Here is a 16,507-nt window from a genome sequence, read left to right on the forward strand (position 1 = left end):
CAATGCTAGTACTGCGACTTGGGTTCGAATCCGTCGCTGTCTATACAGAGTTTATATGTTCTCCCTATGTCTGCATGGGTTTCCTCCTGGTTCTCCGGGTTCCTCCCATGTTCCAAAGACGTACGGAGTTAATTGGCCACATGGGTGTATTTGGGTGGCATGGAAAAAATACCATCAATTACCTGAAAAGTTAAAGTGGGTTTTCAGTATTTTAATATAACAAACAAATCATATTAATTTTGAAATCAGGACATTACATATCCCAGAGTCATGAACAGTCAGAATGGAGAAGGGTAATTGGATACTGGGACTGGGTACAATTGGGAGACAGGGAGTCGTTTTGGACAGTTTGGGCTTTATCTGAATCCACAGCCATTTGCTGCATGGGAACCGATGGGCCTAATTACAAGCCTCTGGAGTCATTCCTCACCCTAATCCGACTGAATATTCACTGCAGAGTGTTCCTGCCACCGCTTCAAATCTCTAAGGAAGTGGATTCCAAGTTCAAGTTCAATTTTGTTTTCACACGTACATACCAAGGTGCGAACAATCCAGACTGACATCTCAGACATAGTACAGCAGGTAAAACACAGCCCAGAAGTTCAGTCTTAGTTCAAACTTGAAATATATAGTCAGACACATATATCCCTGAGGTTCTTTTTTCCTTTGGGTCAGGCAGAATTTCCAAATACCAGTAACTAGCTGTACTCAAAGAAAGAAATGTAAACAAACTGATTGTGCAAATAAGCGTCGCTTAATGTTCACAATACGTTCTGTGAAATAGGACATTGTGCAAACACCTTATTATAGATGGGATACCTGTATTGGTACATTAAGGTTAACAATAGGGTTACGTCCATCATGTCCCGATACCATGGCTATATATGCGGTCAGGAGTTGGCTAAACAGATGTCAAGGAGATGCATACCTGCATAAATATTCAGTAATATATAACGAGTTGTAGTGGCTGCTACACACACAGAAACACACCACAGGACAAGGTGGAGGTTTCAGTTGAACTGATTTATTCAAACTTCGCACACGCACTTTAAGGGTGGCATGAGCTCTGCCCCCACATTGGCGGTGATGTCATCATGTTCGTCCGAGGCGCGCGATTTGGCCTAAGCCACAAGGCACTGAGGGCGCAATCTTCTGCGGCTGCCCCGCCGGCATGACATTACGAACGGGGTGGATTTGCCACAAGAGATGTGCGCCGCACACAACCCCCCCCATCCCAGAACTGGCTTACTCATCTCGCTGCTTGAGCGGCCAACCTCGTCATTTTGGTTGGGCCATCAGTACTGTCTGGCTAAGGTCCAAGTGTGCTACTTTGAGTCTGTCGACTGTGAATATCTCCTCCCTGCCCCCAATGTCTAAAGTGAATGTCTTGCCTGAGCATTTCAGGACTTTGTAGGAGCCCTCGTAGGGCTGCTGCATGGGCGCAGGGTGTGGGCCTCGCCAGACGAAAACAAAGTCTGTCATGGCCAGCTCCTTGGGGATGCAAGACGGGCGGCTGCCACGGTGGGTCGTTGGTGAGGGTGCGAGTGAGGCGAGCTTGTTCCCCAGGTCTGCCAGTAGGGTCCGATTTTCGGTCGCAGAACCAGTGCTTGGGCTAAAGAACTCCCCGGGTAGTGACAACGGTACACCATAGACCAGCTCCATGGATGATACCTGTAGGTCTTCCTTTGGAGCCGTTCTGATGTCGAGCAGGAACCAGGGTAATTTGTCCGTCCAGTTAGGGCCGGTGAGGTGAGCCATGGGAGCTGACTTGAGGTGTTGATGGAAATGCTCCACTAGACCTTTGGTATGAGGATGGTACAAAGTGGTATGTTGGAGATTGATCCCCAAGAGGTTCACCAGTTGTAACCAGAGGGCGGATGTGAACTGGGCGCCCCTGTCGCTCGTCATGTGTGCCGAATTGAGTCTCTGAATGAGTCTGTTGTTCAATAGCGTCTGATGGTGGTGGGGTAGCAACTCATCCTGATCGTTGAGGCACGATGGAAGAGAGAGAGCCACAGAGAGAGATCAGTTGCTCCGAGATAAAGACAGCATAATGTTACTGGTGTGAGGCTTGTCCAGGAGATTGATAATGGAAGGGACTCAGTTCTGGGCTCCAAATTATAGGAAGGATATAGATAAGGTGGAGAGGGTGAAGAGAAGGTTTACAAGGATGTTGCTTGGTTTACAGCATCTGGATTACAGGGAGAGATTAGGGAGACTGGGACTTTATTCATTGGAACGTAGGCGACTGAGAGAGGACTTGATAGAGATATTTAAAATTATGAAGGGAATAGATAGACTGGACATAAACAAACTTTTCCCTGAGGGCAGGGGAGGTTGGAACAAGAGGTCATGAGTTAAGGGTAAGGAGGCAACACTTTAGGAGAAATGTTAGCGGTGGCTTTTTCACTCAGAGTGGTGGCAGAATGGAATGATCTTCCGAATGAGATAGTTGCGGCAGGATCCCTTCTGTCATTCAAGAGAAGGTTGGATGTGTACATGGAGGTGAGGGGATTGAAGGGTTATGGGTGGAGAGCGGGAGGGTTGAGCTAGTGGAGTTGTTATAGTGAAACAGTGCAGACTCAAAAGGCTGATATGGCCTGTTTCCGCTCAGTAAATGGTTATATGGTTATATGAGAAGAACTGTCCTTGAATCTGGGGAGATAATGATGAAAACAAAAGTTTCCACCGAATGAGAAACTTTTTTAACCTGCTCTTTATTTTTTTTCCACCCGTACTTCAATGGTTGTTCATTTGGCTCTTTTATTTTCAATACTTTATTTGAAGATTTTCATACATGTAGTGTACAAACGTCCATGTACATTCATCATTTTGGTACAGATCGGCTCTGATTACAAAGGTGATTTACACCTCCTCCCCTTAAAACAAAACCCTCCCTAACCCCAACCCTAAAAATAAAATCACTCATTACTCGTACATGCAATTATTTACAATTCCATGCCACAAGAATTCAGTCGGTCATAAAGAGCATAAAATTAGTCTATTCGCAGGTGATGTATTGATATATTTGACCAAACCTGAATCCTCCTTATTGCAATTACATCTCCGATTAGAAGAATATGGACAAGTTTCGGGCTCTAAGATAAATTGGGCTAAAAGTGAGGTGATTCTTAACTTTTTCCTTCCCACTGTAAGTCATCCCTCTGCCATCGGTGCTCTGTGATCAGAAAGGGATGGCTTACGGTGGGATGTGGGTGGGAAAGGAAGGTTGAGAACCACTGCTCTAGACCCAATTGTTACTGAAATATTTTGCTTGAGAAAAATTGTCATTGGCCCATTTCCTTTGGAGTTCTGAAACCATGCACATGACGAGTCAATGAGGGACGATTAAAACAGTGGTTTTCAAACTTTTTCTTTCCACCCATTGTATTGGGAAGGGTTGTGATTGCTCCCGACCAAGTCGAAAGACACACCAGATGCCAATCAAGGTTTGGTTCTGCCCCACCCATTAGTGCATATCTCACTGATCCTGGACTGGACTCTCCAACCTGTCTGTTCTTGGGCTTGAGCTATTGGCTGTTGTAATTGGATTAACTCTCCTGGCACTGAGCCATTGTGTCCATGTAAATTACCTGGGCTGGACCCTCCAGCATTATAAAGGTGTCACATGCTTTTTTTCTCTCTCTTTGTTAGGTTTCCTCCTGGTTCTCCAGGTTCCTCCCCATGATCCAAAGACGTATGAAGCTTCGGTCCTTGGAAGGTAAATGGTTACCACTCAGGAAGTTTCTTGTTGGTTTTCAGAGAGAGATGTATTGTTCCAGGACATCCCCAACTGAGGTTCTTCCCTCAGTCACCTCAGTGTCTTGCTGACGAAACCTGCCCCTTCAGGGTTCTCCAGCTGATAACCTCTTTTTTTCCGGTCACCACACAGTTCCTTTTTGTTTCTCTTATTCCAAGTGAAACATGAGGTAGCCAGTCCTCTCTTCTTGCATGAACCACAAGGGCTTTGACCAGGCTGAACAAAGCACTTACAACCCATCTTCAAAATGGGGTTTTCCACAAGCTTGGCAGATGTGATTTATTGGATCCTTTTTTGAAGGTGAGACTCTAGCGACATGGATTAATGCAGAGTTGAAGAAAATTGGAGAAATGTAGCTGCAGCCTTTCTCTATAAATGGAATTCAAGATTGATGACAGGAACTAAAGATACACCTTTATTGAAACATTTAATCGCTATCTGGGGCAAGATAGATGGAGAAATTGGGACAAATGAGGGTATATCACCGTATATCCCTCTGTTCCAGTGCAGCTTGATACCTTTCTCACAAGGTAATAAATTTGTGTACTGATAAAGGAGTCAGACTTATTGAAGATTGTTACGAACAGGGTCCGTTAATGTCCTTTATTCAAATGAAGGACAAATTACGGAATAACTAGAAACATACTTCTTTGTTTCTTTCAAATAAAGTGATTCTTAAGAGATAAATTGGGACCAGAGAACTTGTTGCCCCATGTAGCAAAGTGGAAAATCTTGTTCAATGAGGGCCAGTATGGAAATTCACTCTGGAATGTACCTTTTATTACCATAATAAATCTGGACAGATATGGGAACAGGACTTGAGTATCACAATTGATGAGCAAATAAGGATGGATTTGTGAAGACACATGGGCATGTCCAAAAGTGAGACTATTTTGGGTGGTGTAATGGAAGATTTAAACCGTGTTTTTTTACTTTTGCACCCTTTGCTTCTGCAAGGCTGAGAACCTGCTTGTTTATTAGAATTAGCAGACATAAGTTAAATTCCACCGAGGGGCCAGAGATGCTGTTATCTGACGAAGGGACATCTGTGTACCAAGAACATTTAATCTTCCTGCTTGTTTTGGTCACAGACTGTCAGAGGCCTAGCCTTGATGCAAAATAAACCATTGTATTCAAAGTGATAAGTTGAAAATTATGTTATTCGATAGAAGCCTAGCATGCTAGCTTGCTCGCTTATCTTTCTTGCTGTGCTGGGAATAGGTGCTTGGGTAAGCAGTTTTTGGGTAATACAAGCCATGGTCCCGCTGCTGAAGTTTGAAACTCTCTGAGAGGTGGCAACATCTCTCAGCAAGAAGAACTTTTAGAGTCCAGTAAACGTCCCGGTCGGGGGAGGTGGAGAAGCTGCTACCGGCGCCCTGACAACCTACTACAAGTGTGCCTCGCTTCGGCAGTTGGGACCAATCCAGGCATTGATAAGTATAGTTTAGGGCTTGCATATTGCAGTTTGAAATCAGCTTTTGAATTTGTAATAAAGATTCATATAAACTGAACTGCTCTCGGAGTGCGTGTCTATTTTATTTCGGTAGCTCAAACACTGTGACCAATCTAAAATGAACAAAATGAGAGGTATAAGTTTACCCAAGACAGGTGTAAGTAGGGGAATTGCTAGAACAAGTTACCAGTATCTCGTACCCACAAAATCCCCATCTATTTTTAATGGGGAATGTTGAAGGGACAGGAACAGTTTCCTTCCAACAGCTATATCAGTCTCTTGAACCTCTTGCACTAAGGTGGACCACTCTGACACTACAAACGGTCTGTCTGCAATATTGCACGGCACGTTTTTAACTCTAGGATTACCGTGAATATTTATGGTCTTCCGTATGTATTTACTGTTAAGGTTGACCTTTACAAGTGCCCAATCTGCTGCAACAAGCCAGTATTTTGTTGCTTCTGTAGATCTGTCACGGCTCCGGGCCAAGACCAAAAATCAAAAGAGTTATGATTCAAGAACTGCTCTATGCAGATGATGCTGCCTTCGTGGTTCATTCCCAGCCAGAGCTGCAAGTGTTGTGTGACGTATTTGCATCTGCCTGCACTGAATTTGGTCTGAAAATCAGCTGAGGCAAGACGGTCGTCTTTAGCCAACAAACCCACGACACTCCATCGATTACCATCAATGGGTCAGTGTTCACCAGCGTAGAGAAATTCTGCTATTTGGGCTCCACCATGACAACAACTCGACGCAGAACTGGACACACGCCTGGGAAAAGCATCCACTCCCCACGTGCGGGATAACTGCCACCTCTCCACCAAATTGGAAGATCCGAGTCTACGAGGCGTGTGTGCTGAGAACTCTTCTCTACGACTGTGAATCCTGGGTCACATACAGAAAGGAAGAACACCGCCTTAATGCATTCCATTTCCGCTGCCTCAGATCCATCCTAGGCTACTCATGGCGTGACAGAGTCACAAACATCCAAGTCCTGGAGAAGACTGGAAGTACGGACCTCCGCTCAATCATCCGCGCTCGCTGCCCGTGGTGGGCTGGCCACATTGTCTGTATGGAGGGCGGCCGATTGCCCAAAGATGTCCTCTACAGTGGGCTACCAGATGCTCCCTGCTCTGTTTACGTAATCAAGCGTGATCTCCAGTCATTCCATGTCAACCATACTGACTGGGAAGACCTGGCAAAAAAAATCGCACTACATGGCGTTCCGCGATTCGCAGTGGCCACATCACAATGTGAATGACAACAAAAAAAAATTCTGTGAGGGCCGAAGAGCTACAAGGCACCGTGTTCATCTTCGCTCGCGGAGGGATGGACCGTGTTGAGGATGGTGATGAGGTAGATTTGAACAATGTTTATGACAATAAACTCATTATAGTGCCGTGTTCTTCCTGTGCTGAGTTAATTATAGAGGATCCCTGCTGGCCCTGATGTTAAGAATGGCTACTTACTGTCGCAACCAAGTTACTGGGCACACCCAGTACTGTACAGTGGCCTTGTGATGGTGAGAATAAGTTCAAAGAAGTAACGATTACCAGACATGGTTTAGCAGCAAAAAATAATCTTGATTTACACATAGAGGAATTTGCAACAGGGAACACACCCCATCCCCTCTTCCCTCTGTCACCTTTCCTCCAGCTCTCCACCTCCTTCCTGCTCCATTCACAGGGATCTTCCCCCCACCCCCCACCCCCATTTACTGTTCTGCCCTCTCTCCCTTAGAAACATAGAAACATAGAAACATAGAAGATAGGAGCAGGAGTAGGTCATTCGACCCTTCGAGCCTGCTCCGCCATTCAATCATGGCTGATCTTAAAGTTCAGTACCCCATCCCCGCCTTCTCTCTGTAACCTTTAATACCCTTATACTGAAGAAATAGATCTAATTCCCTCTTAAATATATTTAATGAACCTGCCTCTACTGCCCTCTGTGGCAATGAATTCCACAGATTCACCACCCTCTGGGTCAAGAAATTCCTCCTCATCTCGGTCCTAAATGGTTTGCCTATTATCCTCAAACCATGGCCCCGGGTTCTGGATTTTCCTATCCTTGGAAACATCCCATCTGCATCCATTCTGTCCAATCCTGCCAGAATTTTATAGGTCTCTATGAGATCCCCTCTCAATCTTCTAAACTCCAGGGAGTACAATCCCAATTTGCGCAATCTTTCCTCCTAAGTCATTCCTGCCATTCCAGGTATCAGCCTGGTGAATCGCCTCTGCACTCCCTCCATTGCAAGAACATCCTTCCTTAGATAAGGTGACCAAAACTGCACACAATACTCCAGGTAGGGTCTCACTAAGGCCCTGTACAGCTGCAGTAAGGTATCCTTGTTCCTAGACTCAAACCCTCTTGATATGAAGGCCAACCTACCATTTGCCTTTTTAACCACCTGCTGTACCTGCATGCTCGCCTTCAGAGACTGGTGTACAAGTATCTCAAGGTCTCTCTGCACTTCCCCATCTCTTAATCTATTGCCATTCAAATAGTAATCTGCCCTCCGGTTTGTATTACCAAAGTGGATAACCTCACATTGATCCACATTGCAGTGCATTTGCCATGTATCTGCCCAGTCCCTCAATTTATCAAAATCACACTGGAGCTTCCTGACCCCCTCTTCCGTGCACACAACCCCTCCTAGCTTAGTGTCATCTGCAAATTTGGAGATATACCATCCAATCCCCTCATCCAGATCATTAATGTAAATTGTGAACAGCTGGGGTCCCAGTACAGATCCCTGTGGCACCCCACTGTTCACCGCCTGCCACTCAGAAAACGAGCCATTTATCCCAACTCTCTGTCTTCTACCTGCCAGCCAGTTCTCAATCCACATCAATACTTTGCCCCAATCCCATGAGCCTTGATTTTGGAAGACAGTCGTTTATGCGGGACCTTATCGAAGGCCTTTTGGAAGTCCATGTACACCACATCCACTGGCTCTCCCCCATCTATTTTACCTGTCACCATCTCAAAGAATTCCAATAGATTTGTCAAGCACGATTTACCTTTTGTAAATCCATCATATTGGCTCCATCCGATCCCTTCTCTGCTAGTCATGTGCTCCGCTATTACATCCTTAATAATGGATTCCATCATTTTTCCCACTACTGATGTAAGGCTTACCGGCCTATAATTCCCCGTTTTTTCTCTACCCCCCCTTTTTAAATAGTGGGGTAACATTAGCTACCCTCCAATTCATGGGTACTGATCCTGAGTCTATCGAGTTCTGGAAAATATTTCTTAAAGCATCTGCTATCTGAATGGTCACTTCCTTAAGTACCCTAGGATGTAGATTATCAGGCCTTGGGATTTATCTGCCTTCAATCCCATCAATTTCCCCAAGACCATGTCCTTAGAGATACTGATTTCTTTCAGTTCCTCTCTTGCATTAGTCTCTATGTTTCCCAACATCCTTGGGAGGTTATTTGTATCCTCTCTTGTGAAAACAGAACCAAAGTAAGAATTTAATTGGTCTGCCATTTCCTTATTCCCCATTATATATTCCCCTGGTTCCGACTGCAAAGGACCTACTCTGGATTTCACCAATCTTTTCCTATTGACATATTTATAAAAGCTTTTGCAGTCGGATTTTATATTTGCCGCAAGCTTACTTTCGTAATTTATTTTTGCTCTCTTGATTAATCCCTTTGTCCTCCTTTGGTGCATCTTGAACTGTTCCCAGTCTTCGGTTGTGGTACTTTTTTTGGCCAATTGATATGCTCTCTCTTTGGACCTAATGCTGTCTCTAATTTCCCTTGTTATCCACGGTTGAGTCACCTTTTTTGGTTTATTTTCATGCCAAACCGGTATAAACGATTTTTGCAATTTCTCCATTAGATCTATGAACGCTTTCCATTGTCTCTACACAGTCAACTCCCCCATAAACACCACCCAATCAATCTTACTCAACTCCCGTCTCATACCATCATAATTCCCTTTATTTAAATTCAGGACCTTAGTCTCGGTTTTAATTTCATCACTCTCCATGTCGAGTGAGAATTCGATCATATTGTGATCGCTCCAACCCAAAGGGCCTCGCACAACAAAATTGTTGATTAGCCCCTTATCATTGCATAATACCCAATCTAAAATGGCCTGCTCTCGAGTTGGTTCCTCGACATATTGGTCTAGATAACCGTTCCGTAAACATTCAAGGAATTCCTCCTCCTCTGTATTTTTACCAATTTGTCTAGTCCAATCTATATGCAAATTAAAGTCTCCCATGATGACGGCTGTTCCCTTATTGCATGCTTTTCTAATTTCTCTTTTAATGCCTTCCCTCACCTCTACACTACTATTTGGAGGCCTATATACAACCCCCACTAACGTTTTCCGCCCCTTGCTATTCCTCAGTTCTACCCATATAGATTCCGCATCTTCTGAGTTAATATCCCTCCTGTCAATCGTGTCGGTCCCTTCTCTCACCATCAATACTAACCCACCCCCTTTTCTTTCTTGCCGATCCCTCCTAAATATCGTATACCCCGGGCTGTTAAGTTCCCAGGCTTGCCCACCCTGCAGCCATGTTTCTGTAATCCCAATCAAATCATATTTGTTTATCTCATTTTCCACAGCTATTTCATCTACCTTGTTCCGAATGCTTCTTGCATTAAGATATAAAGCCTTCAGATTTGCTTTTTTCACCCTCCTTGCTCTTTCTGATTTTTTACTTTCGCTGCCTAACCTAAGTTTTCCTGTTTTATCTTTCCTGTCCTTTGCCTATCATACAGGTTCCCACCCCCCTGACAAATTAGTTTAAACTGCACCCGACGGCTGTACCAAACCTAGCTGCCATTATATTGACCCCTTTTGGGTTTAGGTGTAACCCATCCTTCTTGTAGAAGTCATGCCTTACCCAAAAGAGATCCCAATGATCCAAGAAGCCAAAACCCTGTCCTTTACACCAGCCCCTCAGCCACACATTCATTTTTCTTAACCTTCCATTTTTGTCCTCAGTTGCACTTGGCACAGGTAGCAAACCAGAGATCACCACCCTGGCGGTCCTGTTTCTTAGTTTCTGTCCTAGCTCTCTGTAATCCTTTTTCAGTACTTTCTCCTCCTTTTTATCTATGTACCAATACATCAGGCTGTTCACCTTCCCCTTTTAGAATACCCTGGACCCGATTTGAGATATCCCACACCCTTGCACCAGGGAGGCAGCACAACATGCGGGCATACCTATCTGGCTCACAGAATCTCCTGTCTGTATTTCTGACAATGGAGTCCCCAATGACCACTGCATTCCTCTTTACCTTTTGGTCCACCATGCCAGGTTCAGCACCAGCGACCTGGTCACTGCTGCCAGCTTCTGTCAGGTCATCTCCCTCAACAGCATCCAACAAAATATACCTGTAACTGAGAGGGATATTCACAGGTGTGCTCTCCATTTTCCTGGTATTTTTCTTCCCACCCCTGACAGTTACCCACTTACCTGACACATCTGGTCTTGGAGTAACTATGTCCCTGGAAGTTGAATCTATCAACTCCTCACTCTCCCTTACCAGCCGTAGGTCCTCAAGTTGCAGCTCCAGTTCCCCAACTCGGTCCTTAAGGAACTGCACCTGACGCAGATGTGGCTATTTGCCACATCCTACCTGTGCAGCTCCCCACCACCATTTTGTTCGGGCACCTGGTTACCTTTTGCTCACACCTTGATTAAAGGCCCAAGCCCGTAACGTCGGTTCTGTATCTTTATCTTTGCAACATCTGTTTGACCTGCTGAGTTTCTCCAGCGTTGTTTTTACTTCACGCGTTCAGACTTTCGTGTTTTACTGCACACAACTCAAACGCATCAGATGCAGATAAATCGCTGATAAATGACAAATTGCTGTTAATCACAGCTCTTGAGTGCAACGCAAGGTTTAAGCAAATGGTCCCCACCGCCCCTCTCTCACTGGCAATCACGGCGCATCAATGAACTAAATGGTACAATTAACTATCCACAATGAAAAGTGAGACGCGACAGTCTCTCTTGGGTATGCCCCACAATAGTCCCCCCACGCTCTATCGGCACACACCATGCAACTGGTTCGTCCAGTGTCTCCCATAGCTCACGATGCTGGAGTGGAGCTAGGGTTCATTCCCGGGGGGGGGGGGGAAGAGAATTGCTCCATGTGGTGGGCTGGGGTAGGGGGGAGAGGGGCGGTCGGATGGTCCCACCTGGTATAAGGTGTCGAGGAGAACCAATTGCAATGCAGCCTCACCTGGGGGTGGATCTAACCTTGATTGGCAGGTGAGGTGACAGGTCCATTGGGAGAAATTGAACTGGAGCTCGACAATGTTAACATAAGATAAAAATATCACGCATACTCCAGAGATTTCAGAATTTCCTGTTGCACTCTTCTCAGTAATTGCAAGATTTGTATTCTTGTCACGACTGATAATAATGAGATGTTAACAAAAGTTTATGGTCATATGCAGGAGAACAATGTACAACACAAGGAATTTCCTACTTGTATAACTATATAACAATTACCACATAGAAGCAGGCCAATGCGGCCCTTCTGGCCCACGCTGAACACTTTCTCCCACCTAACCCCACTGACCTACACTCAACCCATAACCCTCCATTCCTTTCCCGTCCTTATACATATCCAACTTCTCTTTCAATGCTAATATCGAGCCTGCATCCGCCACTTCGTCTGGAAGCTTGTTCCACACACCCACCACTCTCTGAGATGCGGACGAGGCACGAGAAAACAATCGTACAAATTAAACTACCACACACAAGAGAAAGAAAGGTAAAGCAGTTAACCATAAGACACAGGGGCAGAAATAGGCCATTTGGCCCATCAAGTCTGCCCACCACGGCTCTTTTACTATCCTTTTTCATCCCATTCTCCTGCCTTCTCCCCGAGACCCTTGATTCCCTTCCTGATCAAGAACCTATCCACCTCCGTCTTGAATATCCCCAATGACTTGTCCTCCACAGCAATGAATTCCACAGATCTTCCACCTTCTGGGTAAAGAAATTCCTCCTCATCTCTGTTCTAAAGGGAAGGTTTTGCAATCTGAGGTTGTGTTTTCTGGTTCCAGACACTGCCTGCTGCAGGAAACATCCTCTCCATGTCCACTCTATCTAGACCCTTCAATATTCAATAGGTTCCTTCTAAACACCAGCGTTCAATCCCACAGTCATCAAATGTTAACCCTTTCATTCCAGGGATCATTCTCGTGAGCCTCCTCTGGTCCCTCTCCAATCCCAAGACATCCTTCCTTGGATGTGGAGCCTAAAACTGCTCCAAGTTAGTGGAAAAAAATATGATGTTGGGGAACTGCAGACCGATCTGTTTGCTTGTTTCTCACTGTAAGAACGCTTCTTCTGCAAGCAGTCAAATGGGTTATCTCCAACGTTCAGACAAGTTGCATAAGAGGAAGAAACATGGCATTCTGTTTTAATGAGAAAAAAAGATCAAGGGCAGCGTGAGAGCACTGCTGTGGGGTTCATTCAGGAGCCCGATGGCTGCGGGGAAGAAACTGTCTCCAGGCCTGTTGTTGAGTGCTTTCATGCTCTTGAGCTCTCTCCCCCCACCCCCCCCCCAATGGGAGGAAGGAGAAGAGAAGGTGTCCAGGCTGTGAAGCGCCCTTCAGTGTGTCGGGTGCATGAGTGGTTGCAGACTCTGGGGAAGAGCGGACTGGCACAGGGGACCAGAAAATGGGGTGAACACTCCCCAGTGAGGAGAAGAAACATGGAAGACAACCCTACAGGATGGCGACCACAGCGGTGAACCAGCGAGAAGCTCACAGCAGCTGAAGTATCCACACAGGCTGCGGGCAACTTGCAGTTGGGAGTCCTGCACAGGCTGCGGGCTTCTGAAGACTGGCTTGTGGGAACCAAATGTCAGAACCGGGGTTCCAGAGGGTGCTGAGGGAAAGATGGGCTCCCAAAGGGCCTCAGGTGCTTAGGCTTCTGGATCGTACTGGAAGTTTGGACTTGGAGCTTGGCTTGTCGATGGATCGAACAGGAGTCTTTACAGATGCAGAGGCTGCGGGAGGGCTGGAGGTGAGATTGGCTGCATGTGACAGTGCCTCTTGCTGTAACAAAGTTCTCATGCTTGGCAAAGCAACAATAAAGTATGGTGAAATTCGAAAATGTATTTGCGTTAGTTTGTCAAGCAAACTCAGGTCCATTTTCACATATAGAAGACGATAGCTCAAATACCATACATACTTGTGAAAAAATTGGATTTTGTAGACCACTTTTTAACATTAAATTTAGAGAATTGATAATACATGGATACTACTTTTGACCACAGTAAGTATCTGCAGCGTTCACGGTGTCAGGAGTTCTGAAGGGCAGGCAACCAGGACCAGGTTGGAAGTCCACGTTTGAGATGTCAGGAACTCCAATTGGGCGGGCAGCTGAGACTGAGGTGCGAGTTTGCGACTGAGGCGTCGGAAGTTCTGGTCTACAGGCAGCCAGGATCGAGGTGAAAAACTAGTGATGACTTTTACATGCAATATATGAAAATACCAGATTTTTTGGCCAAAAATGGGGAGGTCAACTATAACATGATATCAGCTTTTACAAAAGTATATATGATATATTGTGCATAATACATTTTAATGTAATATTATATGACAACAAAAGAACCCTTGAACCTTGAACTCGAGAAAACACATGAACACATCTTTCCACAGGAGCAGAGTGAAGAAAATGCGGTCTTTTACTGTAGTGAAACATGAAAATCTGCAGACGCTGCGATTGTAGTAAAAACACAGAAATGTTGGAGGAACTCAGCCGGTCTCACAGCATCCATAGGAGGTAAAGATACATTTATTACCTTGAAGTAGGTCTCAGGCTCGAAACGTCGGAAAACATCTTTACCTTCAATGGATGGTGTGGGAAATGGCTGAGTTCCTCAAGTATTTCTGTTTCTTTACAAGGTCTTTTAATGTGCTGGTTGCCTTGCCAAACGACACCTAACTATGGGAAAAATATTAATAAAATAGAGGGCAGAGAAGATTTACTAGGATGTTGCCCGGGACTTCAGGAACTGAGTTACAGGGAAACGTTAAACAGGTTAAGACTTTATTCCTTGGAGCGCAGAAGAATGAGGGGAGATTTGATAGAGGTATTTAAAATTATGAAGGGGATCGAGTAAATGTAGATAGGCTTTTTCCACTGCCGGTAGGTGAGATAAAAATCAAAGGACATGGGTTAAGGTTGAAAGGGAAAAATTTAGGGGGAACGTCTTCACACAGAGAGCGGTGGGGGTGTGGAATGAGCTGCCAATGCAGGCTCAATTTTTAACATTTAATAGGAATGTGGACAGGTTCGTGGATGGGAGAGGTATGGAGGGCTATGGACTGGGTGCAGGTCAGTGGCATGAGACAGAACAATAGTTCGGCTCAGACTAGAAGAGTTGAAGGGCCTGTTTTCTGTGTTTTAATATTCTATGGTGAAAAGTTCAGATTTATTGTCAAAGTACATACATGACATCACACACAACCCTGAGATTCTTTCTCCTGCGGGCCAGGCTGAATTACTACTTATCGGTAACTGTAAACTGCACTCAAGAAAAAGACACAAACAGAAAAGAGAGAAATGTAAACAAATAAAGAAATGTAAAGAAGCTGACTGTGCAAATACAGAAAATAACTATTCAATAATAAATAAAGTGCACAAGTCAGAGTCCTTAAACGAGTCCCTAATTGAGTTTGTCATTGAGGAGTCCGATGGTGGAGGGGTAGCAGCTGTTCCTGAACCTGGTGGCCCCAATACCTCTTTCCTGATGACAGCAACAAGAACAGAGCGTGTGTTGGATGGTGTGGATCCTTGATGATTGCTACTGCTCTCCGATGGCAGATTTTATTGATGGGGGGGGGGGGGAAATTTTGCCTGTGATGTTCTGGGTTGTGTCCGCTACCTTTTGAATGGCTTTATGCTCAGGGGTATTGGTGCCCCACCTCCCCCCATCCCAGTCCCAGGCCTTGATGGAGCCGGTCAGCACAGTTTCCACCCCACCCCTGTTGAAACTTGCAAAGGCTCTCGGATGTCATTCCGAATCTCTGCAAACTCCTGAGGAAGTCGAGGCACTGACGTGCTTTCTCCACAATGAGGCTATTGTGTTGGGCCTAGCTTAGTGGGCAGTGCAAGAGTTGTCGCTGGAGGGGAGGGGGCTTTGTGCAATGGTCAGTTCTCATTGTTGAATACTGATAATCGGTTTCCTGTTCACCTTCCAATATGAGTTTGCTCTCGGTGACCCCATCGGTGAACATTCAGCACTCATCTTAATAGCAAGGAAGAGAATAAAAGACTCCACTGTTAACAAACTGATGAAATTAGTATATCCACAGTCCATCGCCTTGTGTCAGGGTTAGAGTGAGTAATGCCTCCAAGGACAGACAGCAGATCCATGGAGACTGCATCCATAAACCTGATGTGGAAGTATCCAGAGAAACCGTTCCCATAGATACGGTCACCTTGGAAACTACACCTAGATGGAGTTGCTCCGGATAATGCATTGCCAATTGATTTTAAAACAGTTTGCTCCAATGGAACCCAGGTCTGTATTTCAAGTTTATTCCCAGTGAAATGAGAAGGGTTCTTCTGCGAGCAGACAAACAGGTTATCTCTAAACATTCATACAGCAAATGAAAAGGGCACTATCTCAAGGCTCAAGTATCTTTTTATTGTCTCGTAAAATGACATTAAAACTTTGTGCCAGGCGTAAGACAGACAGAGTCTTTATTTCTATTGCTCTATCAGAATCCGAAGAGTATCGCAGCCCTTGCTCTAGATGAGCGCATGTGACCTTGTCTATTCAATAAAGATTACTTCATAGCATCATGGAAGTCATGGAAAATTTAGAACGCGAGTGGCTGTTTGGCCCATAATATTTGTACTACCCAGATCCATCACTGTGTTTGTAGGTCATGACTGGAGTACTGTTTAAATGTGAGGAGGGTATCTTCACCATTATGTCAACCTTGCATTTGGGAAGGTAAGGGCGAAAACATCTCATAAATGTCACAGGGGTTTTCAAAGAGGGTGGCCAAGTAGTTTGCCTGTGAGGCCTTCGACAAGCTGGAAAGCTGGTCCAAGGATCAGATTATATAGGATCGTGGGGGAGGCTGGGGGAAGGAAGAGGGGGTGGGGAGCTGGAGGAAGGAAGAGGGGGTGGGGAGCTGGGGGAAGAGGGGGTGGGGAGCAGGAGGAATGAAGAGGGGGTGGGGAGCTGGAGGAAGGAAGGAGAGGGGGTGGGGAGCTTGTAGAGCACGTTAAAAGAACCAAAGACTTGTTGATCCAAACCAAGACTTTGATTAACTAAAAG

At 45.3% G+C, this 16,507-nt stretch overlaps 1 protein-coding gene across 1 annotated transcript in view; it reads left to right on the forward strand.

The window, feature by feature from the left end:
- The window catches only part of LOC138765348 (zinc finger protein 112-like), a 106,670-nt gene extending 101,464 nt beyond the window's left edge, over nucleotides 1-5,206 (forward strand). Inside the window, exon 4 of the transcript XR_011358556.1 lies at nucleotides 3,655-5,206. The gene's annotated coding sequence lies outside the window, so the exon portion shown is untranslated. The remainder of the gene's footprint in view (nucleotides 1-3,654) is intronic.
- The last annotated feature ends 11,301 nt before the right edge of the window (nucleotides 5,207-16,507 follow it).

This window comes from Narcine bancroftii, chromosome 1 (assembly GCF_036971445.1).
Source record: "Narcine bancroftii isolate sNarBan1 chromosome 1, sNarBan1.hap1, whole genome shotgun sequence".
NCBI lineage: Eukaryota > Metazoa > Chordata > Chondrichthyes > Torpediniformes > Narcinidae > Narcine > Narcine bancroftii.